The sequence below is a fragment of the Lucilia sericata genome, unplaced genomic scaffold (assembly GCF_015586225.1).
Source record: "Lucilia sericata isolate MDLA Ls3-8-SP2 unplaced genomic scaffold, ASM1558622v1 Contig000046F_arrow, whole genome shotgun sequence".
NCBI lineage: Eukaryota > Metazoa > Arthropoda > Insecta > Diptera > Calliphoridae > Lucilia > Lucilia sericata.
The window spans coordinates 48,856-72,329 of record NW_023994084.1 but is presented as its reverse complement, the minus strand read 5'-3'; the positions used below and the strand labels follow the sequence as shown (position 1 = coordinate 72,329).

Sequence of the window (23,474 nt, the reverse complement as noted above, 5' to 3'; positions counted from 1 at the left end):
TTAAACACGCAGTATCCTAATTGAACGAAAATTTATCTCGCTTACGTCCATTTTGCAAAAAGGGCTCGATATCAATCGAAATCTCTATAGGCCATAATTGACCCTGCCCCCTTCAATAATTGATTTTAACGTTTTCTACGTACTTATAATAATAATACCATAATAAAACAATTTTTGTTGGAACGAAAATATGTAATGTAAATATGTATATGAAATCATCTTCAGAAAATGACTTAAACGCACATAAATGGCTTTCAAATGTCGATGTCGACGAAAAAAACATTTTTAGGAACCGAAACCTACATTTATGAAAAATAAAATTATGAGGATCGGTCCGCCAATATAACCCTCTTACAGAAAATCAGTTTATAGCTAATACATCATTCCAAAAGTTATCATTATGATAGAATTATGGTAGAATTAAAAAAAATACTTTAAATTATAGAGAACTTTGTCCATAATTGACCCATATGGTCAATTGACCCATATGGTCAGTCCCTAATCCGAAAATTACGGTGACGTTCTTATTATTCTAATGATCAAAGTCCATATACATATATGTATATGACCACTTCCGAAATTTGTTTTTTTACGACATATGATTTGCCGAATATAACTCTTACTTCTTACTTATTTTAATCATAAAGAAATTACCGCTAAAATAGGAATAGTTTGCCTTTAGAGTTGCGAGTTTTCATACACTCTAATAATGTTTTCAGAGTGAAACTTTTGGAATATTTTTCAATCTCTTTGTGATCCCTTTAAATGATGTTGTTCTGGAAGAACTTTAACATCCATGTAAACATTTTAGGTAATAAATTGGGGGACTACCAATGAGGGGAGCGGAACCTCTCATATGAATTAAATACAAAAATTCGTTTATCTGGGAAACTAATAGAACTAAATTCTTCAAATTTTGCACGAAGAACTTTAATATTCATCTGAACATTTTGGAGAAAAAAGGGCGGACTTTCATCTGGGGGGCTTAGAGCTCCCATATGAATTAAATATTAGAGCTAGAATCTTCAAATTTTACTGAAGAACATTTAGAGAATACGGGCGGACTTTCAATGGGGGCTTGGCACTTCCCATATGAACTAAATATAAAATTTTGTATATCTGGGAAACTATTAGATTATTCAAATTTTTCATAGATTAAATTAAAATCTTAATTAACGTTCGGAATAATTGGCGAAATTGCAATAATTTGCGTGGAATCTCCCATATCTAACAAATTGTATATCTGGAAAACCATTGTAGTTAGAATCATCAAAATCGTTAAGGGTTTCTTATTTATATTGCTTTTAGGGTAGCACAGCACACTGGGTATATAGCTAGTAAATAAACAAATAAAATATCTTTTTAAATTTTTTAGAAACTGATTTTCTGCAAGATGTTTTATATGGAGGATAGGGTTAAATATCGGCAGATCCTCGTAAAACTTGAAGAAGGATTTGTTTTTAATTTTTAAGATTTTTTTTCATCCCTGCATAATTTCTCACACAACTTTTTAGCTTGCTCTGTTTTGTTGTTATAAACAATATATTTGCTTCCAAAATCCCACTTTCTGATCTCTCGGATTCCGTTTTTATTTAAAACCGTTGAAAATTTTAAAAACACAACTGAATACTTAGCCGGCTTACAGCCGTTTTTAAGCCGCCGCCAAAAATTTTAGTGCCAGGCGCCGTCGTTAATGTTTGTCGCAGCAGGGTTCAGTCAGTTGGAGTCATTTTGCGAGTGAGGTTCGTGTGTTTTTGCGTATTTTTCTTATTGTTATTGCATCTCGTATGTGTGTATTCTCTTGTTTAAATTCGATTTTAGCCTTGTGCAGTTTTTTATTAACAAACAATCAACAAATATAAATAAACTATTTAACTTTTTTTGTGCGGTGTGTAAATAAACCAAAGTAAGAATAAATAATTTCTTAAAGAAGAAGTTGCAAAAATTCATAAAACAAACACTGGCATTGACTGTTAAAATTGAAAAAGAACAAACAACAAGAACAGCAAAAGAATTTTAACCAATATGTTTGTATAAATGTGTGTGCAACGAGTAGAGTGGTGGTGGTAGAAGAAACAAAACAAAAAATATTGCAAAAAAGAATTCTTATAGAGCAAAAAAAAAATTGTTAAAACAGCAAGTGCAAGTGTAAAGAAATAATAAATAAATTGCAATAAAAACAAAAACATGTTAAAAATACAAAAAAAAACTCCAATATTGTTTTCCTGTAGTGAAGAGAAATAAAAACAAACTAAAAAAAATAACTGTAATCACGTTGTGCTTTTTTTTGTTTATTTTTAATTATAAATTTTATAAATAGCAATACGGGAAACAATAAAAATAAAAAAACAAACAATTAAACTGCCAACAACAATTTCAATAACACACATATTGTGCTTTTTGTTGTGTTCTAACAATTTTTTTAAGCAACAATTAAAACAAAAACTATTGAAAAACGTTTTTCTCCTTTTAATTATGATGTGGTTATTTGTGTTGCTTTGTGGTTGTTGTTGTTCTTATTGTTGTTTAGACGTTGACAACAAGCACCCAAGAACTGTAACAACAACAAAAGAATTGCTAACCAATGAAAGATTTTTTCTTTTTGTTCTTTTTCAACGAAGATTTTTAGGGTTTTTTTAATTGTCAGGGTTAGGAAATCAACTAAAATACCAAATGTTTGCAAAAATTTAGATATTTAAAATGGATTGAATTTCTCTAACTTCTTAACCATTGTTCCGAATCAACAGACTAATAAATGCTTTCATCTCGTTCAGACTATAGTGAAAACCAATAGGAAAACTACATTTTGTTAAAGTTTGTAAACAAAAATATCATTGTCCAAAAAAGTTTAACCCAAAGGGCAGAGTATGATTTTATAAAGAAATTTTACCTCGTGAGCGGCAAACTTCATATCAGGGTTTTGAGATATTTTAGTCTCAAGTTTAATGCCATATGCTTGGCATTATAAAAGCGTGACATCAATCTAAAAGTCGAATACCAGAAACTTAAGTACCTATACATTTATAAAGGAATAAGCAGAGCTAATTCCGATTCTGGCCTCATAATTTATCCATTTTCAAATTATCATGTCTTAAAGATTGAAAAGTCCCGAAAACTTTTTTATTTTAATAAATTTGTTATATCGTCTGAAAGTTCAGTCTATCAACTTTAAAATATCTTCTTACTTCGAGATATCTTAACTCCAAAAAAATATATGTATATTGCCTGCGTTAAACGGCAGAAATTTTCAACGGCCGATAACTCAGTAAATACAATAGATTTTTAAAAAATACAAAAAGTATTTTTATGGGAAAAATTATGAAACTGTGACATACAAGATTTTTGTCAAATAAAGACGAATTGTTGTTAAACATTTACTTTTTGCTAATTTATGGTAGTTACATATTTTAGGTAAAATATCTCGAAGAAGAAAGAAGATATTACTGAAATTAATATTTTATTTTGAAGTTGACAGCTTGGACTTTTAGAGGGCACAATAAAAAGACAACGATGTCTTGTCTTTGTGCTATAACAAAGTCTTAAAAATTACGAAAAATGGGTTTTCTTTATGTGATGGAGAATTATGTGGCCAGATTGGTATTGTTGTTGTTGTAGCAGTTGACAATCCTTGGTCGTTGTTCGTTGAACTCCGAGTCAATCCGGTGCGAAGAATCGAATGACGTGGGAACGTTTTGCCAGATGGGGATTCAGTGATTCTGGTTTATGAGTAAAAACCTAAATTCAAAGCTCATTTTTATCATTTAACAGGAATTTAACATTCCCAAGGAATTAAATCAAATCCTTTTTAATGGAATTTCATTGAATAAAATTTCAGGGCAAGCGTTTAAGAAATTTACAATACTTTAAACGCTAATTAACACAGTGAAAAGTGAATTATTTCATCCGAAATTTTCGATTAAACATATTAAACAAAATACCTAATAGAGTAAATTATACTCTATTATTTTGAGATATTTCTTTGCATCATACTTCAATCTATTATTTGTTTTATTGATGATTGATTTTCTAACCCTGATACTTTCATGCTAGAGAGATTTTTTCTTATTTTATATTAAACTAAATGAAGGACCAATTCTTATATGAAACTGAACTGTTAGACATTTTCCAATAGGAATTTTTAAAAATTAGCCTTATTTCTGATAAGAATTCTACCGTCTGTACTCAAAGTCATAAAAAATAGTAATTCTTAAACAACTTTTTCAACCTTTTTTATGTATATTTTTAAACAATCATATTTACAATTACGAATACATACATAATTTATGCATTATTTAACAAGTTTTACTTTTATTGATTATTGTTGTTAGTTTAATTAAAGAAAAATATTCAAAATATATTCAATAGAATAATCAGCAAATAAAATAAAACAAAGGAAAAACAAGTAGAACATTATCAGCAACAAATAAATGAACAAAATTTAAATAACAAATTACAATAAACTTTAAGTTACAATAAAATACAAATAAAGCAGCAAATACAAATTATTTTCACAAGCATTAAAAAAATGTATTATCGTTAAAACTACAACTACAGTTTTTTAAAAGTGAGCAGCAAAATAAGGGTAAGTTAATGAATATGTTAAAAAACAACAAAAAAGTGAATTTAAAATTCAAATGTTTTCTATCTTGAACAGGGTGGTAACGTAAGCAACACAAGTAAATGTTAATTTTCAAAAGTTTCCCTTTTTACCTACAAGTTTTTTTCTTCATCTTAATTATTCCATTTTTATTTTAATTTTCCCTTTTCACGTTTGTTTTTGTTTTCTTCCTTAAATCGACTTCCTTTTATGCTGCTTCCTTTTGTGTGTATACAGCAACCAGTGTTGCCAGTTTGTTATTTTATATGCTTAGCAACATCCTTGTTGTTAATACATATTACCATTTAAAACATTTGTTTTTGTTGTTACCACATTTGCTGTTATTGTTGATGATGATGTTAATATTGACGATAATGAAGTTTATGTTGCCTAATCATTTAGTAGTGAGTGTAACCTTATCGATTATTCACAGTTATTTCCTTAACCGGCATTTTATTCCATCATCTCTTTGTTTACATTTCTGTAACTCTCCCTCCAGCTCCCTTTCCTGTGATTTTGTACTATATAAGAGAATGCTATTTTATATTGTGTTGCGTTTATAGGCGTATTTGTAGGTATTTGAATTTTATTTGTTAATAGATGTCATAGGCCAGATATTAAAATAAATTGATTATTTTTTGTTGTAAGTTAACGACATTTTTTGCATTTAAATTTTGTTTGTCTTTAATTTATTATTGTTATTTTTTTATATTGTTTTACACCAAAATTTGTGTTTATTTTATCGATTTATACTCATACCAATTTATTTATTATTAATTGTTTATTTTTTGCAAAAAAATAGGTATACTAAATACAGGCAACCATTGTTTATAATAAATAAACAATTGTTCGTTCTTTAAAGGAAGATGAGAGTTAAGTTATTGAATTTGTTCAATATTCAAATTTATTTTCTAGGAAATTTGTATATTTCTTTGAAACTATGTGATGATAAAATTGAACTTGAAGCGTTTTTTGCGTGCTTTTGAAATTGTAATATTCGATGTGGGGTTGCCAATTGTACCTATACCCTTTACACCTTGATCAAAATAGCTATTTATTTCAAAACATTGAAATCAATCAAGATTTTGAAAAGTTCAGAGTTTCGCAATTATTAATGAAAAATAAAAATATGTCGATACCTTTATCAACATTTTGAAACACATTTTGGTAAAATAGCAGGACTATTTCGTATATACTCTAGTCTATATTCTAGTCTGTAGTCTAGTCTATAGTCTAGTCTATAGTCTAGTCTAGTCTATAGTCTAGTCTATAGTCTAGTCTATAGTCTAGTCTAGTCTATAGTCTAGTCTATAGTCTAGTCTATAGTCTAGTCTATAGTCTAGTCTATAGTCTAGTCTATAGTCTAGTCTATAGTCTAGTCTATAGTCTAGTCTATAGTCTAGTCTATAGTCTAGTCTATAGTCTAGTCTATAGTCTAGTCTATAGTCTAGTCTATAGTCTAGTCTATAGTCTAGTCTATAGTCTAGTCTATAGTCTAGTCTATAGTCTAGTCTATAGTCTAGTCTATAGTCTAGTCTAGTCTAGTCTATTAGTCTATAGTCTAGTCTATAGTCTAGTCTATAGTCTAGTCTATAGTCTAGTCTATAGTCTAGTCTATAGTCTAGTCTATAGTCTAGTCTATAGTCTAGTCTATAGTCTAGTCTATAGTCTAGTCTATAGTCTAGTCTATAGTCTAGTCTAGTCTATAGTCTAGTCTATAGTCTAGTCTATAGTCTAGTCTATAGTCTAGTCTATAGTCTAGTCTATAGTCTAGTCTATAGTCTAGTCTATAGTCTAGTCTATAGTCTAGTCTATAGTCTAGTCTATAGTCTAGTCTATAGTCTAGTCTATAGTCTAGTCTATAGTCTAGTCTAGTCTAGTCTATAGTCTAGTCTATAGTCTAGTCTATAGTCTAGTCTATAGTCTAGTCTAGTCTATAGTCTAGTCTATAGTCTAGTCTATAGTCTAGTCTATAGTCTAGTCTATAGTCTAGTCTATAGTCTAGTCTATAGTCTAGTCTATAGTCTAGTCTATAGTCTAGTCTATAGTCTAGTCTATAGTCTAGTCTATAGTCTAGTCTATAGTCTAGTCTATAGTCTAGTCTATAGTCTAGTCTATAGTCTAGTCTATAGTCTAGTCTATAGTCTAGTCTATAGTCTAGTCTATAGTCTAGTCTATAGTCTAGTCTATAGTCTAGTCTATAGTCTAGTCTATAGTCTAGTCTATAGTCTAGTCTATAGTCTAGTCTTCAATCTAGTCTACAGTCCAGTCTATAGTGTAAATTCTGTTATATTATCTTGCTACTTTGAGATATCTTTTTTCGTGCTGTCAATATTGAAAAATGTTTTTTTTTTTAAGTTTTAGGACATGATATCTCGAAAACTTGATGCGAATGAGAAATTCTGAGGACATATTCGGACTTAGCGTATCTCACTCTTTTAGGGGTAGGTTTACTTTGCCTAGGTGCCTTCATAGTGAGTGAAGATCAAAAGACAAAGAAACGAAACCACTGGAAGAAAACAGGAAAGAAAGCAAATATGTAGGAAGAAGAGATGAATGGAAACAGGTTTTTTCTCCCTATATCAGCTATTTCAACCTTAAGATTCTGTACTCTACGACAGTGTCAAATGACAATGGCCCTGATTGAGCAATGCCCCGTTATCATCCCTATCAGAATCCTTAGATTGAGTTTGTGCAGTCCTACAAGTATTTTGGTAGCCCTCACATCAAGCCCTACTATTCTAGGACTGGTTAATGATGTCACGGATTCCTTGATTGGGGCGTCCAATCAACATCTGACCTTCTTGAAATTATCAAATCTGGAAATTTGTTTTGCACAGAATTCATTGCGCATTCCAGTGATATCCATATCATCTATTATAAGTTAAAATTTAGTTGTTAATAATTACTATTGGATTTTCATTTGTCATTGAGAAATATTTCAGCAATAAATATGTGAATTATTTTGGAAATTGTTAGAAGTTTTAACAAGTTTTTTTATAAAACTTTTAAGTAAAATCTTAATTCAAGTTTGGCCCTTTTTGAAAAAAAAAAAACAACAATAAAATTGAAAACGTGCTGTTGTACTGTCAGTTTCCTTAATGTCTGTTACCTTAATTAAGAAAGAAATTAATAATTATTTCTTTATTCAACCATTCATCCATCCATCCATTGCATCCAAGCATCAAAGCATTTAATTGTAATTGAAACTTTTTTTCTTCTACGTCTCGAATAAAACTACGAATAAATACTTTTCGTTTACAAATGAATAAAAAGTGCACAGTTGCTTATTAGAGTTAATCGAACAGAAACAAAAAAAAACTATATAAAAAGGAAATAATAATGAAAATGTTGGATAAAAAAAACATTTAATTCATGAGCACTTTAATCGTCTATTGTTATTAAAACAAAAAAATTAACTATAAAAAAAAACTATAGAAATCGAACAAAAAAGCAACAGCGCACAGCCACAGAATAAACTATTGAATACACGTGTGTTAAAGAAAAAATTTATATAAATTTATTTTCTTACATCTACTGCGAACCAATTTATATTGAAATACTCATGCAACATGAAAAAATTCAAGCAACAAACAATAACAATTGTTAAAAATTGCAACATACTACAGCAACAACTACAATATACAAAACATACAGCTCTACAGTCATGGACATTTTGTCGGTAAATGAATAACTGCATGAATGAATGAATGAATAAATAAATAAAAATGTATGTTAACGTGTTATAAAATCTAATGCCTGGTTACAATACGGCTGCAACAACCTTATTATTTTATAATTTGTTTTTAATTTTAAAGTTACCAGGTTAAGTTAATAATTTCAATTTTAGATTGCCAATGATACAACAAATTGAGGGCCTATATTTGTAACTTTATTATGATTATTTATGTTCCAAACCTGATTTCCACTAGAGTGAGATGATTAAGGATCTTTGAATACTTGAAATATCTAACTTTCAGATTTCCATCTTGGTTTAATCGTCGTAATATCGGAAGATGTCATAGATTGTGTTGATGTTGAGCTATTTAGGTATATAAAAAGAACTTGATTAAACATGGATGCTATTTTGAACCGAAGATACATTCCGAACTTTAACAATTGTCAGGGGTCATATTGTCCATGCTAAATTCGGCTTTGCCTAATCAGCATGGAAACATATAGCGTCAAATAATACCTGCAAAACGATGACAATTCATATGAGATCAAAGAGCTTTTAATGCATTCCGAAAAAGTCACTAAATAGTGTGGATTTTGGGAACCATTAATATTTGCGAACAATATTGGTTAGGCGACTACCAAAAACGCCGGATTAATGTGCTATTGACACCGACGACATTTTGTTTTAACAGGGCGATGTTACGTGCCACACATCTCATGTTGCATTCGACATTTTGCACAAACGATTTAAGGGCATCGTCATCTCACATGAAGATTATGTGAACTGACTTCCTAGCTCTTTTCTTGTGGGGGTTTCTTAAACTGCAAGTCTATGCGAATAAGCCACGAACCACAGCGGTCCTCATAGACAACATAACATATGTCATCTGGTAAAATTGGCCTGATTTATGTCTGATTCATGGGAAATTTGGCATTTCGAATGACCTAGCCGACGGGGCCCCCGGGCATGTTTCCTTGATGATAGACCGCATCTTGGTGTATTGCAATCCGTGGGGAGAGGGGTGCTCCAATACCCCTAGTCTGCCGAGACTATAAACTAATGTTTACAATTCACTGCCAGGCCTAGTCCTTGCATGAATTGAAAAGAGGTCTAACTAGAGCACTACATAATCTGGTACTACGGGTGGCCAGTTGACTACAGGACTTGTCCTGGCTGGTCAGTTATTTGATGTTCCTTCGGGATCCACGTAGTGGCTGTGATTGAAACCTAAATCGCAGGAAGGGGGTGCTAGATTAAAAGATTGATACACAGTGAAATATACATTTTCGGGATACATTTCTGTTATCGCTCCCAGATGCTAGGAGCGGTACAAACTACAGAGCATGACTGGGGATTAATAAAATGTTGGATTTGAGCTGATAATGCAAAGACTGGGTATACGAAGTGGTGTTCTTCTGGTGCTTTTTGATGTTTACTTTGATTCGATAGAGCGGATGGAGTAATTGATGGATTTGATGTGCTAAATAATGGTTTAGCAAGATGGAGGCGGAGTTGTGTTGCAAGGTCGCCACTGCCCTTTCTTTGATTTATCGGCGATTTTCCTTCATGGTTGAGTGTGTTAGAGTTTACCCTAAAACATGCTCAACTTATCACAGTTGGTCTTTGTGGCCACTGAAGTAAGTCTTGTCTATTAAAATGATCCGTGTTTCGGATTATCAATTACGTCCCCTAGGTGCTGTTGTTGAATCAACAGAGCTATCTCAGTAGTGTGGTTGGACGACATATAAGGTTTTACCTACATATGTCGGGGTTAGATTGAGCTTGCTCATGACACCTGTTCTTCCTCAACGGGACTACTATGGCAAGAGATTAGATAGCTCGAGTACTTGAGCAAAGTGCGCGTAAAATGGACCGGCATCCATATACGTATACAACGACTCACCACAGGGGCGGTGGTGAGTCTATTTTTGCTCACCCTGTGGATGAAAAAGGCCACCGTGAGATAGGCCAACATGGCAGGTATTCACGTAAAGCACTTTGGCATTCGACCTAGCCGGACGATCATTTGCTTGAGTCCTTTCAAAATTTGTGACTAGAGGAAGAGCTGTACTTATTCATGATTCCAAAGTACCATTCGGATTTAATACAAAAGCTGCTCTAGTAGTTAAAAAATTATAGATTGCCGACTGTAAGATCCTTCGTCTTATTGTATTAGTTCTGTTTTACATTTGTATTATTAGCAGAAGTCAAAAAGTCATCTAGTAAAGTCGGCCTGATTTATGTCTGAATCATATGAAATTGGACATTTCAAATGATCGACCATCCGAAGACAGACGGTCATTAGCCCGAGGACTTTCATATGTTTGTAATAAGAGAGAAAGTTGCACTTGTTCATGATTCAGAAGTACTACTCGGATTTAGCTCAATATCTGCTCTAGTAGTTAGCAAATTGTAGATTGTAAAATCCTTCGTCTTCTTGTATTCGTAATTAGAATTCGTACTATTTTGCAATAATTCTGTTTTGCATTTGTATTATTAGCAGAACCCAAGATCTATTCGACTTGGTAGTTATTTAGAAGTTTATATTGTTAGTAGAGATCAAGATTCTTTTTGACTTCATGCAGTCAAACCGAGATTAAGAGCTTCAGAAATCTTCTTGACCTCATAGTAACTTAGCCCACAGCTTTGCATTTGTATGCTGAGATCGAGAACCTTCGAAGACGAAGATTAAATAGAGAATCTTACTCCTCCATAAATGCAAGGAAATGTAAAGTTTTATTTTTATCTTTTCCTCTTCTCGGTAGTATCGTTAGCGTATTTTTCCAACTAACAACTTTTTAAGTCATTGAAATTATCTGGTCACTCTAATTTTTTCCACTAATTTTACTATTTCAAATTTCAAATGTACATAGATTTCGAGCAAAGTTAAAAAATGTTTTGTTTGATTTTATATCTTTGTCTAATAATGATTTTATACAAAATGTTTGTTAATTACATACAATTTGCAGCATGATTGCATTTGTTTAATACAAATAATTGTTTAGTTATGTTTATTTTTCTGTTCCTCTCTACTACTTAAACGATTTCGAAAGTGATGGTGAAATCGAAATATAAAAAAAAAACATAAAAACTATAAAAAAATCGAATATATAATAAGTATCTATCTATTTGAATTGGTTAAAGGCGGAATAATTATTCATCAAAGGAGAGACAAAAAGAAGGCTTGTTGTGTAATTATTCTTTGTTTGCTGTAAAGAAAAGTGATTCATAAATTTCCATCCATTAAGTAGATCTTGAATTGAACATCTTTTGTTGTCTGTTTGCCAGTTCCCATCCTGTTTCAAAATACCAGCCACCAGCGACACACAAATGAATTGTAACATGCGATTTTGTGAAATATTAACGGTTTCTTTCCTTTTTTTGTTGTGTAAATGAAGTACAGAAAACTTATGACAGAATGCGTAAATCTTCCTTAGACAGACATATTGGTAACAAAGAAAATCCAGCAAGAAAAAAAAGTTTGTTAAAGTTTATCATTATTCCTTATGCATTGAAATATGCTTAACATCAAACACCACCTCCACATTTATTATTTTTAGTTTTTATTCTTTTATGAAGAAAATCAAACAAATCTTTATTTAATATGTACAATAAAGAAAATAACATGAAATGACTATTATGATGACAGCAATATACTGGCACGCCTCTTTCGCCTTCCATCATCTGTTAGTAAAATACAAAGATAGAAAATAAATAAATAGTCAGTGCGTCTGCCATGTTAAGAATGTGTGCAAAGTTGTGTAGTTTTAAGTTGTACCAAAGTTTATAAGAAAAAGTTTGTTGAAGGCAGAGTTCTAAAGGAATTATTGGACTTCTAGCTACACTTGTGTACATATATTTAAATCGCAGTAGGTACTGCATGTCTACTTATGTTCTTAATACAATATTTGTATAATGCTTAGTCTATCCTTGTTCTTTATAAATCTGCTTTCGTTGAAGTCCTCAATAACATAGAGCTGCCTTGCACTATTAGATATTGGGCCATTGAAAAATTTGAACACTGAAAGAAACCCTGGATCAGGAAGAAAAATGGTCTAGCAGATATTAGGTTAGGTTGGGTTGATAGGAGGATGTATCTACATCAAATCCAAAGAAATATATCTTTGCCACTAGGTGTTCGTGAGGGATATATCCGGAATAATATCACACCCAAGATATTTGGATCTAATTTCGGAGAAAGCCTGACAATGACAAAGAAAGTGCTCCAGAGTGTCATTGTCCTTTATAGGTGTGCCGTAATCCTGTGTGTCCACTCAGAATACGTACCATCATACTAACCTCAGATTTGTTTATTTTGAGGAGGCTTCTCGTTAGGCTCCCCCATAGGATCTTTGATGTTCTACAAACGGTTTCATTATTCCAAGAGGACTATTTGGTTTCTCTCACCCATAAATTTAATTCTGCCCTTGTTGCGTCAAGTGGTTTTGCGTTCGTCAGGTTAACTACCTCGAGCTCCCTTCCTTCGCACTTGCATTGCCGACTACTCCCGAGTGGCCTGGTACCCATATGATGTGAACCTTACCTCTGGGAGAGTATTCGGTTAGAGCAGACAAAATATCAAGGAAACTTTGAAACGCTGATCCCAGATAGAATAGCTTGGTCAAGCGGAACTTTAGAGGAACTGGCATTTCCTCTAAATCCATTGCTACACGGATGGCACTAAATTGTGAGACGAAGTGGTCCAGGGTTTTAATATTGAAGATCCAGAAACAGAAATATACCACCGTTTACCTAATCATAACACTAGCATCCAGACAGAAGTTCGATCAATAACGGAATGCATAAATCGGATATTTATCGACAGTCAGAAGGCAAATAGGGCGATATCAGATGATAAAGTTAAATCTAAAACCGTATTAGATTCTAAAAAAGCTCTAAACGAAAAAAGCTCTAGCAGATATTGATAACGCTGGTTGAAGTCGTATAAAATTCACAAAATTTCACACCAATTCGGTAAAAGGGACATGTTAAAACCCTGAAAACTATTCCCAATAGTGTTTTGTTCTGCACTTTCTAAAGTTATGGAAGTTCCATCTTGTCACCTAGAGACCAACAAGTTACTTAACGACCGCCAGTATGCTTTCGTGGAGGTCGTATTACGGAAGACCTTCTGGCCTTTCATTCGGAGAAATAGTGTCCATGCCTTCACCATTTTGGCGAAAGTAAAGTGATGGCTCTAGATAGTTTCAAGGCGTTCGATAGAGTGTGGCATGAAGCACTTATATAAAACATAATTGAGTTCAAGATTAATTCATCGGTACCGCAAGGGTATTTTTATAAATGACCTTCTGACTTCCAACTCTACTCTTTTGCCGCTGAAAGCAATATCTAACATTCTTATTCATTCAATTAGAGGACAAGCCCTCTAGAGATTGGGGCAATGCGGCATAATATAAATGAATCTCTCAATCACGACTTAATTACTACAATCTCTGAATAGGGTAGTGGTAATAGAGTCGATTTTAACGCCAGCAAGACTCAATGTAAATATTAAGGAATCGGAAACTCTTTATATTCTGGGCATGAAAATACAGCGTGATGTCAGCTGGACTAAACACATATTTCTAGGGTCGAAAGAAGCATTCAAGTGTCCCGGTTTTTTAAAAAGGTGTTAAGAGATATTTCACTCCATATGATAACCTTACTACTTATTTACACAACTTATATCAACTTATATAAGCACCGTTGCAACATGGGTTGTATTTCACTGTTCTATTCATACTACAATGAAGTAAGTTCCTCTGAAATTAGGAAAGTTTTTTCCGATACCCGTATATTTTTACGCAACACACTTCTTTCATCAAGAACACAACGATTTGGACCGATTTGGCATAACACCACTATGGAAATATACTCTTAAGTGGTATTCAAACAATAATGATAATTTTGTACCATGAGAAGGAAATCCTAAAAACAGTTCTGAACTTCGGCCTTCCAATTAAAGAACACATTAAAGGTGTCCCACGAAATGTTCTACTTTAAACGTCAGTGGACCACCTCGTACAATATTGCGACTGAAGCCTCTATAAAAACTTTAATGGGAGGATTTCTGGGAAAAGTTTATAAATACTGCGTATTATGCCGATATTTCAATGTTTAATGAAATTGAACAATATTTGAATAAATACGTATTTTTTAGTATTTAACGGTTGAAGTTTAGGCTCAATCCCAGAGATACAAGCCGATGCAGAATGATCGGCGGTGGCGACGCAACCATTTTAGGTCGGCGGCTTATAGAAAACATCGGCGGCGGCTAAATTGTCGGCTGAATTTAACTTTTTCTTCAGAAATTGACCTTATATGGACAGTTATAGTAGTTTTCACTATTTTAATATTAGCACAATATTGTGTGGCAACTCTTTTCAATTTGCCAAAAGAATTTAAAATAGTGGCAACTCCGTTCAAATTGGTGAAATTATTTTCTGAAATACATGTGCGATTCCAATCTTTATCAGCGGCTACGTTTAAGCCGGCTTAGCTTTTGAGCCGAAAGAAGTCGGCGGCGGCGCGTCTTGCAAAATATTACCGGCGGCCAGCCGCCGACGATTTGAGCCGTCTCGGCTTGTATCTCTGCTTAATCCTTTAAGTACTAAGTACTTCGAACTAAACTTCAAGGCATGTATTTTTAGAACTGATAAGTCTTTAAAAGATTAATAAAAAAAGAATTTGAGAAAAAATACTTAAGCGAAAATTTAAATTAGCCAACCTGTTCCACACCATAAATTTTCGTTAGATAAGTAAATAAATAAACTAAAACTGATTAAAAAAGTTGAAATAATTTTTAATTCCTTTCAATTTCTGGTCATTCGTGTACACATGGAAAGAGTTTGCAGAGCAAATATATAATTACATCAAATTGGTTTTATTTTTGTTTCTGTTCCGTTAATATTATGTATGTTTTTTTGATATGAATCAATTATGGAATTGACAAATAAATTTTATTTATACTTGTATTTTTATTTTATGGTTTTTGTTGTTAACTTAAAAAATATATATACACATATACTCAAACCGCACACTCGAGTTTATTGACCTCTCGTGCTGCAAAATTTAACGAAACAAAAATAAAATTTAAAACAATTAAAAAAATTTCATTCAATTTTGCCGCCTCGTTGACATTATTAAATGTTGTTGTATATCTTATTGTGTTTGTTTGTTTGTTTTGTTAATTATCACTTTGGGAAAACTGTTGTAATTAAAAATGATTTTTTGTTTTTGTTAATTTTTCATGACAATTGGGGAAGACTTAAGCGAAGCTTTGTAAGCAGCGTATATTTTTACAAATCTGTTCAAGAAAACATTAAACATTTTTACTGGAAGACTCCTCAAGGGATTTAAAATTTAAAGTTGAGGGGTTTTTATAATTACAATAAAAAACTTGTAAGTTAGTAATGAAATGATCTTAATTTATGGAATTCCTTATATGTAAGTGCTCTATCAAGGTTGAGAAACTAGACCTTAGGTAATCAGTTAGTAGATGTACATTAGATGTGTGTTAAATCAGATTCAAAGAAATCGACTAGGTCACTATCGGTCCTGTTGTGCCATTACCATAGTCTCTCAAATGTATCCTGGATGTAGTTTATTTAAATTTTCCAATCACTATTACTGAGAGATGTAATTTTTGAAATCTGTTCCAACAACGAATTGATGACAATCACAAAGAAAGTTTTCCGGAGTTTCATCGATTGCTCAATATTTGTCTCAATTTTGTGTAGTTGTGCCCGTAATCCTTTATATCCACTCAGAATACCATCATACTAATATTGGACCCAGCCGTTCGTTATTCAAAGTGGCTGCATTCGGTTCTCTTATCCATGTTTTTAATTCAGGCCTCGTTTTGAACGCTTCGAACGGTTTTGCATTCTACAAGTTAACTTCCTCGAGTTCCATTCTCTTTATTATTCCCAAGTAGCCTGGTAACCATACGAAAACTTCTCTCTGAAAGAGTATTCGATTAAGACTATCTCACAGTCCAATAAGATCTTAGATTTAACATTATCCACTAATATCGCCCTAATCTGTCAGTGTTTTAAACTTAAGTTTAGGCGAACAGGCTACAGCACCGCACATATGGGTTCTAGTGGTCCCTCTGTGATACCTGAAAATATATTAAGAGAATAGGGAAAAGCAGACAAGTTGAGCTACAGCAGAAATGTGTACTGAATGTGTATGGATGAAATAAGAATGATAACAGTAGTTGAAAGGTGTTATAAGATGTAAAAGTAAAAAGAGAGATAAAGAGAGTCCGAAGACTAACGCAGACACCATTGTTTTACAATCATGTGTTAGGGCCTGAGCTTGCCTGATGTCAGATACATAGCTCTGACACTTCAAAGAATCGAGTGAATGTCCTCTAATGCGGAACAGTTAATAGCGGTACATTAATATTGGTTCAAAGAAGGGCTAATAGTAGGCTCCATCACACTAAATCAACAAAGTCATTTAGTGCAACGATAATGTTAAAGAAACAGGTTCAATGAGGATGACATTCGGGACTTTAAAGGTCAGAAAATGGTATGCTATGATATCTGTGGTTATGTCAATAAATGTTGTTTCTTAGGTAGTTTACCTTTGGAGTTTGAGAATCATACTTTCAGAATGCAGTTTTTGCGGGCTTTCGCTTTATGATGCACCTGGTAATGCTCGGACATTCGCTTCCTTGGAGGAAGCAGAGGAGGAGCAATGGTATCCTAGTCTATCGATAAGATTATCACTGTTATTCTCGACAAAAGTTCCATACCATGGCTGACCACTTAGGCCAAAGTAGTACCGGTCGGGTTGTCTCGTTACTATTGTTAATCTGCTTAACGGTGAGAGTGTTGTTGTTGTGACTGTTGAGAACCGTTCAGAAAGTTTGACTAATGTTGGCTTAGCAGTTAGGCGCGGTCTGTAAGATATCCGAACTCTGAAAGCGTGATATTTTCAAGACATACAAAGCGGAGATAGATCAATATAGTACCTCTAGTATTAGGGCATATCCATTAAATTTGCTTATATGCTTTAAGGGGAACCCTAATGTTCGTAAATATTAAGTGCGAAGGGTATTTCACAATTTGAAATAACAATAGTTGATTCTCGTCTTAAATTCTAAAGAAATTTTATCGATTGAGTCACTCGACTACAAGAAACATGTTCGAGAGATTACTTAGTGTAACTGTCGTTGTTGTTTTAAATTTTTTTACTACTTACAATTTTTAAGTGCCGTTGTTGCAAATACAAAGCAATAAAAAATGTACAGTATAACAAAAAATTGTTGTAACTATAAAAAACTTTAACACCGTTTTCATTAAAATATTTATGGTATATTTCTGGTTTATTAAACATATTTCGCAAACAAAATTTCTACCAAAAACCATCAATAACTTTTTTAATGATCAGTAAATAAGTTTATTATTTAAAAAACTTTATAACCGACTAATCGGGACACAAAAACTGACTTTTAAAAGCGTATTTTAATTTATTAATTTAGTAGTAATTTCGATTTGTTTCTCTTTATTGAATTATTATAATTATTATAAATTAAAATACATATTTGTCAACTCGAATATCTGCATGTTAAAATGTAATTAATACCTGTCACTTTGCAAAAACTTTTACAAATTATCTTGAATACCATGACACACTCTAATGAATAACTACTCTGCCTATTATAAAACTCTTAGTGTAAATACTTAAGAGGTGTTAATGGAAATAGTTTGTTTTCTACTTTCGAACACAAAATCATTGTCATTTAATATTTTCGTAAAATTTTCCTAGTTATTGTACGGCCATTTAACACAAATAACAACATACATACCACCATCATCAGGCTTAAATCAGTTGCCCTCATATATTCCTGTAATGTCTTCTACTCAAAGAGCTAAATTATCATTAAAGTATGTTAAAGAAATAACTTCTTTTCTTTTTGCTGTTTTAAGTTGCTGGTCATGTTTCTCCCTCAGCGACGCCAGGCCATTTGGTTGCAGTTCACATGTCTGGGTTTCTTTCTACAATTTATTGTGTGGACTATAAGAAAAAAAAGTATCATATTTTCAAACCATGTTAAAGACAACAACAAGAAACATAAACTTTGTAACAAACCCTTTTAATATTCTTGTTATTTACTTTGTAATCTCATATATAAACTCTTTTTGTACTCCTCATATGTGGATTCTTTGTATTTATACGTCTTTGTTGTTACCAAACGAAAAAAAGACCAATAACTGTTTGTTACTTAATCCATACCAATATTTAACATTCAAACTCATAGTCATGTTGATAACCCAGCAAATTTTAGAAGTTTAATTTAAAATTATATTCAGTTAATATCAAAATACCTACATATATCGAACGTTTTGAAAAGAAATTTCTGATGAAAATGCAATAAACACAATAGACTAGACTATAGGCTAGACTAGACAATAGACTTGACTATAGACTAGACTATAGACTAGACTAGACTAGATTAGATTAGACTAGACTAGACTAGACTATAGACTATAGACTATAGACTAGACTAGACTATAGACTAGACAAGACCATAGACTAGACAAGACCATAGACTAGACTATAGACTAGACTATAGACTACTAGACTAGACTATAGACTAGACTATAGACTAGACTATAGACTAGACTATAGACTAGACTATAGACTAGACTATAGACTAGACTATAGACTAGACTATAGACTAGACTATAGACTAGACTATAGACTAGACTATAGACTAGACTATAGACTAGACTATAGACTAGACTATAGACTAGACTATAGACTAGACTATAGACTAGACTATAGACTAGACTATAGACTAGACTAGTAGACTAGACTATAGACTAGACTATAGACTAGACTATAGACTAGACTATAGACTAGACTATAACTGGACTATAGACTAGACTATAGACTAGACTATAGACGACTATGACTAGACTATAGACTAGATCTATAGACTAGACTATAGACTAGACTATAGACTATACTATAGACTTAGACTATAGGACTAGACTATAGACCTAGACTATAGACTAGACTATAGACTAGACTATAGACTAGGACGTACTAGACCTAGGACTAAGACTATGACTATGACTTAGACGAACTAGAGACTAGAATATAGACTAGACTATAGACTAGGACTATAGACTGACCTATAGACTGACTATAGACTAGACTATAGACTAGACTATAGACTAGACTATAGACTAGAATATAGACTAGACTATAGACTAGACTACTAGACTACGACTCTAGACTAGACTATAGACTAGACTATAGACTAGTACTATTAGACTAGACTATAGACTAGACTATAGACTAGACTATAAGGACTATAGACTAGACTATAGACTAGACTATAGACTAGACTATAGACTAGACTATAGACTAGACTATAGACTAGACTATAGACTAGACTATAGACTAGACTATAGACTAGACTATAGACTAGACTATAGACTAGACTATAGACTAGACTATAGACTAGACTATAGACTAGACTATAGACTAGACTATAGACTAGACTATAGACTAGACTATAGACTAGACTATAGACTAGACTATAGACTAGACTATAGACTAGACTATAGACTAGACTATAGACTAGACTATAGACTAGACTATAGACTAGACTATAGACTAGACTATAGACTAGACTATAGACTAGACTATAGACTAGACTATAGACTAGACTATAGACTAGACTATAGACTAGACTATAGACTAGACTATAGACTAGACTATAGACTAGACTATAGACTAGACTATAGACTAGACTATAGACTAGACTATAGACTAGACTATAGACTAGACTATAGACTAGACTATAGACTAGACTATAGACTAGACTATAGACTAGACTATAGACTAGACTATAGACTAGACTATAGACTAGACTATAGACTAGACTATAGACTAGACTATAGACTAGACTATAGACTAGACTATAGACTAGACTATAGACTAGACTATAGACTAGACTATAGACTAGACTATAGACTAGACTATAGACTAGACTATAGACTAGACTATAGACTAGACTATAGACTAGACTATAGACTAGACTATAGACTAGACTATAGACTAGACTATAGACTAGACTATAGACTAGACTATAAACTAGACTATAGACTAGACTATAGACTAGACTATAGACTAGATTATAGACTAGACTAGACTATAGACTAGACTATAGACTAGACTATAGACTAGACTATAGACTAGACTATAGACTAGACTATAGACTAGACTATAGACTAGACTATAGACTAGACTATAGACTAGACTATAGACTAGACTATAGACTAGACTATAGACTAGACTATAGACTAGACTATAGACTAGACTATAGACTAGACTATAGACTAGACTATAGACTAGACTATAGACTAGACTATAGACTAGACTATAGACTAGACTATAGACTAGACTATAGACTAGACTATAGACTAGACTATAGACTAGACTATAGACTAGACTATAGACTAGACTATTACTAGACTAGACTATAGACTAGACTATAGACTAGACTATAGACTAGACTATAGACTAGACTATAGACTAGACTATAGACTGACTATAGACTAGACTATAGACTAGACTATAGACTAGACTATAGACTAGACTATAGACTAGACTATAGACTAGACTATAGACTAGACTATAGACTAGACTATAGACTAGACTATAGACTAGACTATAGACTAGACTATAGACTAGACTATAGACTAGACTATAGACTAGACTATAGACTAGACTATAGACTAGACTATAGACTAGACTATAGACTAGACTATAGACTAGACTATAGACTAGGACTATAGACTAGACTATAGACTAGACTAGACTAAGACTAGACTATAGACTAGACTATAGACTAGACTATAGGACTAGACTATAGACTAGACTATAGACTAGACTATAGACTAGACTATAGACTAGACTATAGACTAGACTAGACTAGACTATAGACTAGACTATAGACTAGACTATAGACTAGACTATAGACTAGACTATAGACTAGACTATAGACTAGACTATAGACTAGACTATAGACTAGACTATAGACTAGACTATATAGACTAGACTATAGACTAGACTATAGACTAGACTATAGACTAGACTATAGACTAGACTATAGACTAGACTATAGACTAGACTATAGACTAGACTATAGACTAGACTATAGACTAGACTATAGACTAGACTAGACTAGACTATAGACTAGACTATAGACTAGACTATAGACTAGACTATAGACTAGACTATAGACTAGACTATAGACTAGACTATAGACTAGACTATAGACTAGAATATAGACTAGACTATAGACTAGACTATAGACTAGACTATAGACTAGACTATAGACTAGATTATAGACTAGACTATAGACTAGACTATAGACTAGACTATAGACTAGACTATAGACTAGACTATAGACTAGACTATAGACTAGATTATAGACTAGACTAGACTATAGACTAGACTATAGACTAGACTATAGACTAGACTATAGACTAGACTATAGACTAGACTATAGACTAGACTATAGACTAGACTATAGACTAGACTATAGACTAGACTATAGACTAGACTATAGACTAGACTATAGACTAGACTATAGACTAGACTATAGACTAGACTATAGACTAGACTATAGACTAGACTAGACTATAGACTAGACTATAGACTAGACTATAGACTAGACTATAGACTAGACTATAGACTAGACTATAGACTAGACTATAGACTAGACTATAGACTAGACTATAGACTAGACTATAGACTAGACATAGACTAGACTATAGACTAGACTATAGACTAGACTATAGACTAGACTATAGACTAGACTATAGACTAGACTATAGACTAGACTATAGACTAGACTATAGACTAGACTATAGACTAGACTATAGACTAGACTATAGACTAGACTATAGACTAGACTATAGACTAGACTATAGACTAGACTATAGACTAGACTATAGACTAGACTATAGACTAGACTATAGACTAGACTATAGACTAGACTAGACTATAGACTAGACTATAGACTAGACTATAGACTAGACTATAGACTAGACTATAGACTAGACTATAGACTAGACTATAGACTAGACTATAGACTAGACTATAGACTAGACTATAGACTAGACTATAGACTAGACTATAGACTAGACTATAGACTAGACTATAGACTAGACTATAGAATAGACAATAGACTAGACTATAGACTAGACTATAGACTAGACTATAGACTAGACTATAGACTAGACTATAGACTAGACTATAGACTAGACTATAGACTAGACTATAGACTAGACTATAGACTAGACTATAGACTAGACTATAGACTAGACTATAGACTAGACTATAGACTAGACTATAGACTAGACTATAGACTAGACTATAGACTAGACTATAGACTAGACTATAGACTAGACTATAGACTAGACTATAGACTAGACTATAGACTAGACTATAGACTAGACTATAGACTAGACTATAGACTAGACTATAGACTAGACTATAGACTAGACTATAGACTAGACTATAGACTAGACTATAGACTAGACTATAGACTAGACTATAGACTAGACTATAGACTAGACTATAGACTAGACTATAGACTAGACTATAGACTAGACTATAGACTAGACTATAGACTAGACTATAGACTAGACTATAGACTAGACTATAGACTATAGACTAGACTAGAGACTAGACTAGAGTGTCATCAAGTTTTATTTTATAATTTTGTTAAACTTTAACATTTTCGCATTATCTAGTCATTGCTTCTTTTTAACGAACCATTTTAATTTCATTAAAGGGTGCTGGGTACCACACTTTAATAATTGTGTTTTTGTAACCGTTTTATCGTTTCTTTAAGCCATAATTACTGATCTACCAACTAACGTTTTTATTGTTGTTCTTCATTCAGTTAATGGACAAAAACATCTAAAGTTATACTTCAAGTAATAGGATTTGTCACTATATATAATAAGAAAAAAATAATATTTTTTTGTGTTTGTTGAAGTTGTTTGTGGTGTAAACAACAAGCATTTGGTTAAAAAAGATCATTTAAGGCTAATTTGCAAAAAATTACAACAATAAGCAAAAAACTATTTAAGTATTTTAATAGTTTTTAATTTATGTACATTGCTTTTATTGCTGTTGTTGTGTTTTTTTGAAGGGGAT

At 32.5% G+C, this 23,474-nt stretch overlaps 1 long non-coding RNA gene across 3 annotated transcripts in view; it reads left to right on the top strand.

Moving 5' to 3' along the window:
* The first annotated feature begins 1,721 nt into the window (after positions 1-1,721).
* The window catches only part of LOC119615289, a 68,463-nt gene continuing 46,710 nt past the window's right edge, over positions 1,722-23,474 (top strand). For 2 of the 3 annotated variants that reach the window (XR_005232397.1, XR_005232398.1), the window contains exons 1-2: positions 1,722-1,906; positions 4,366-4,582. This is a non-coding gene — a long non-coding RNA (uncharacterized LOC119615289). Of the gene's footprint in view, positions 1,907-4,328; positions 4,583-23,474 lie in introns of all 3 variants that reach the window. The other variant, XR_005232399.1, reaches the window with a different exon arrangement.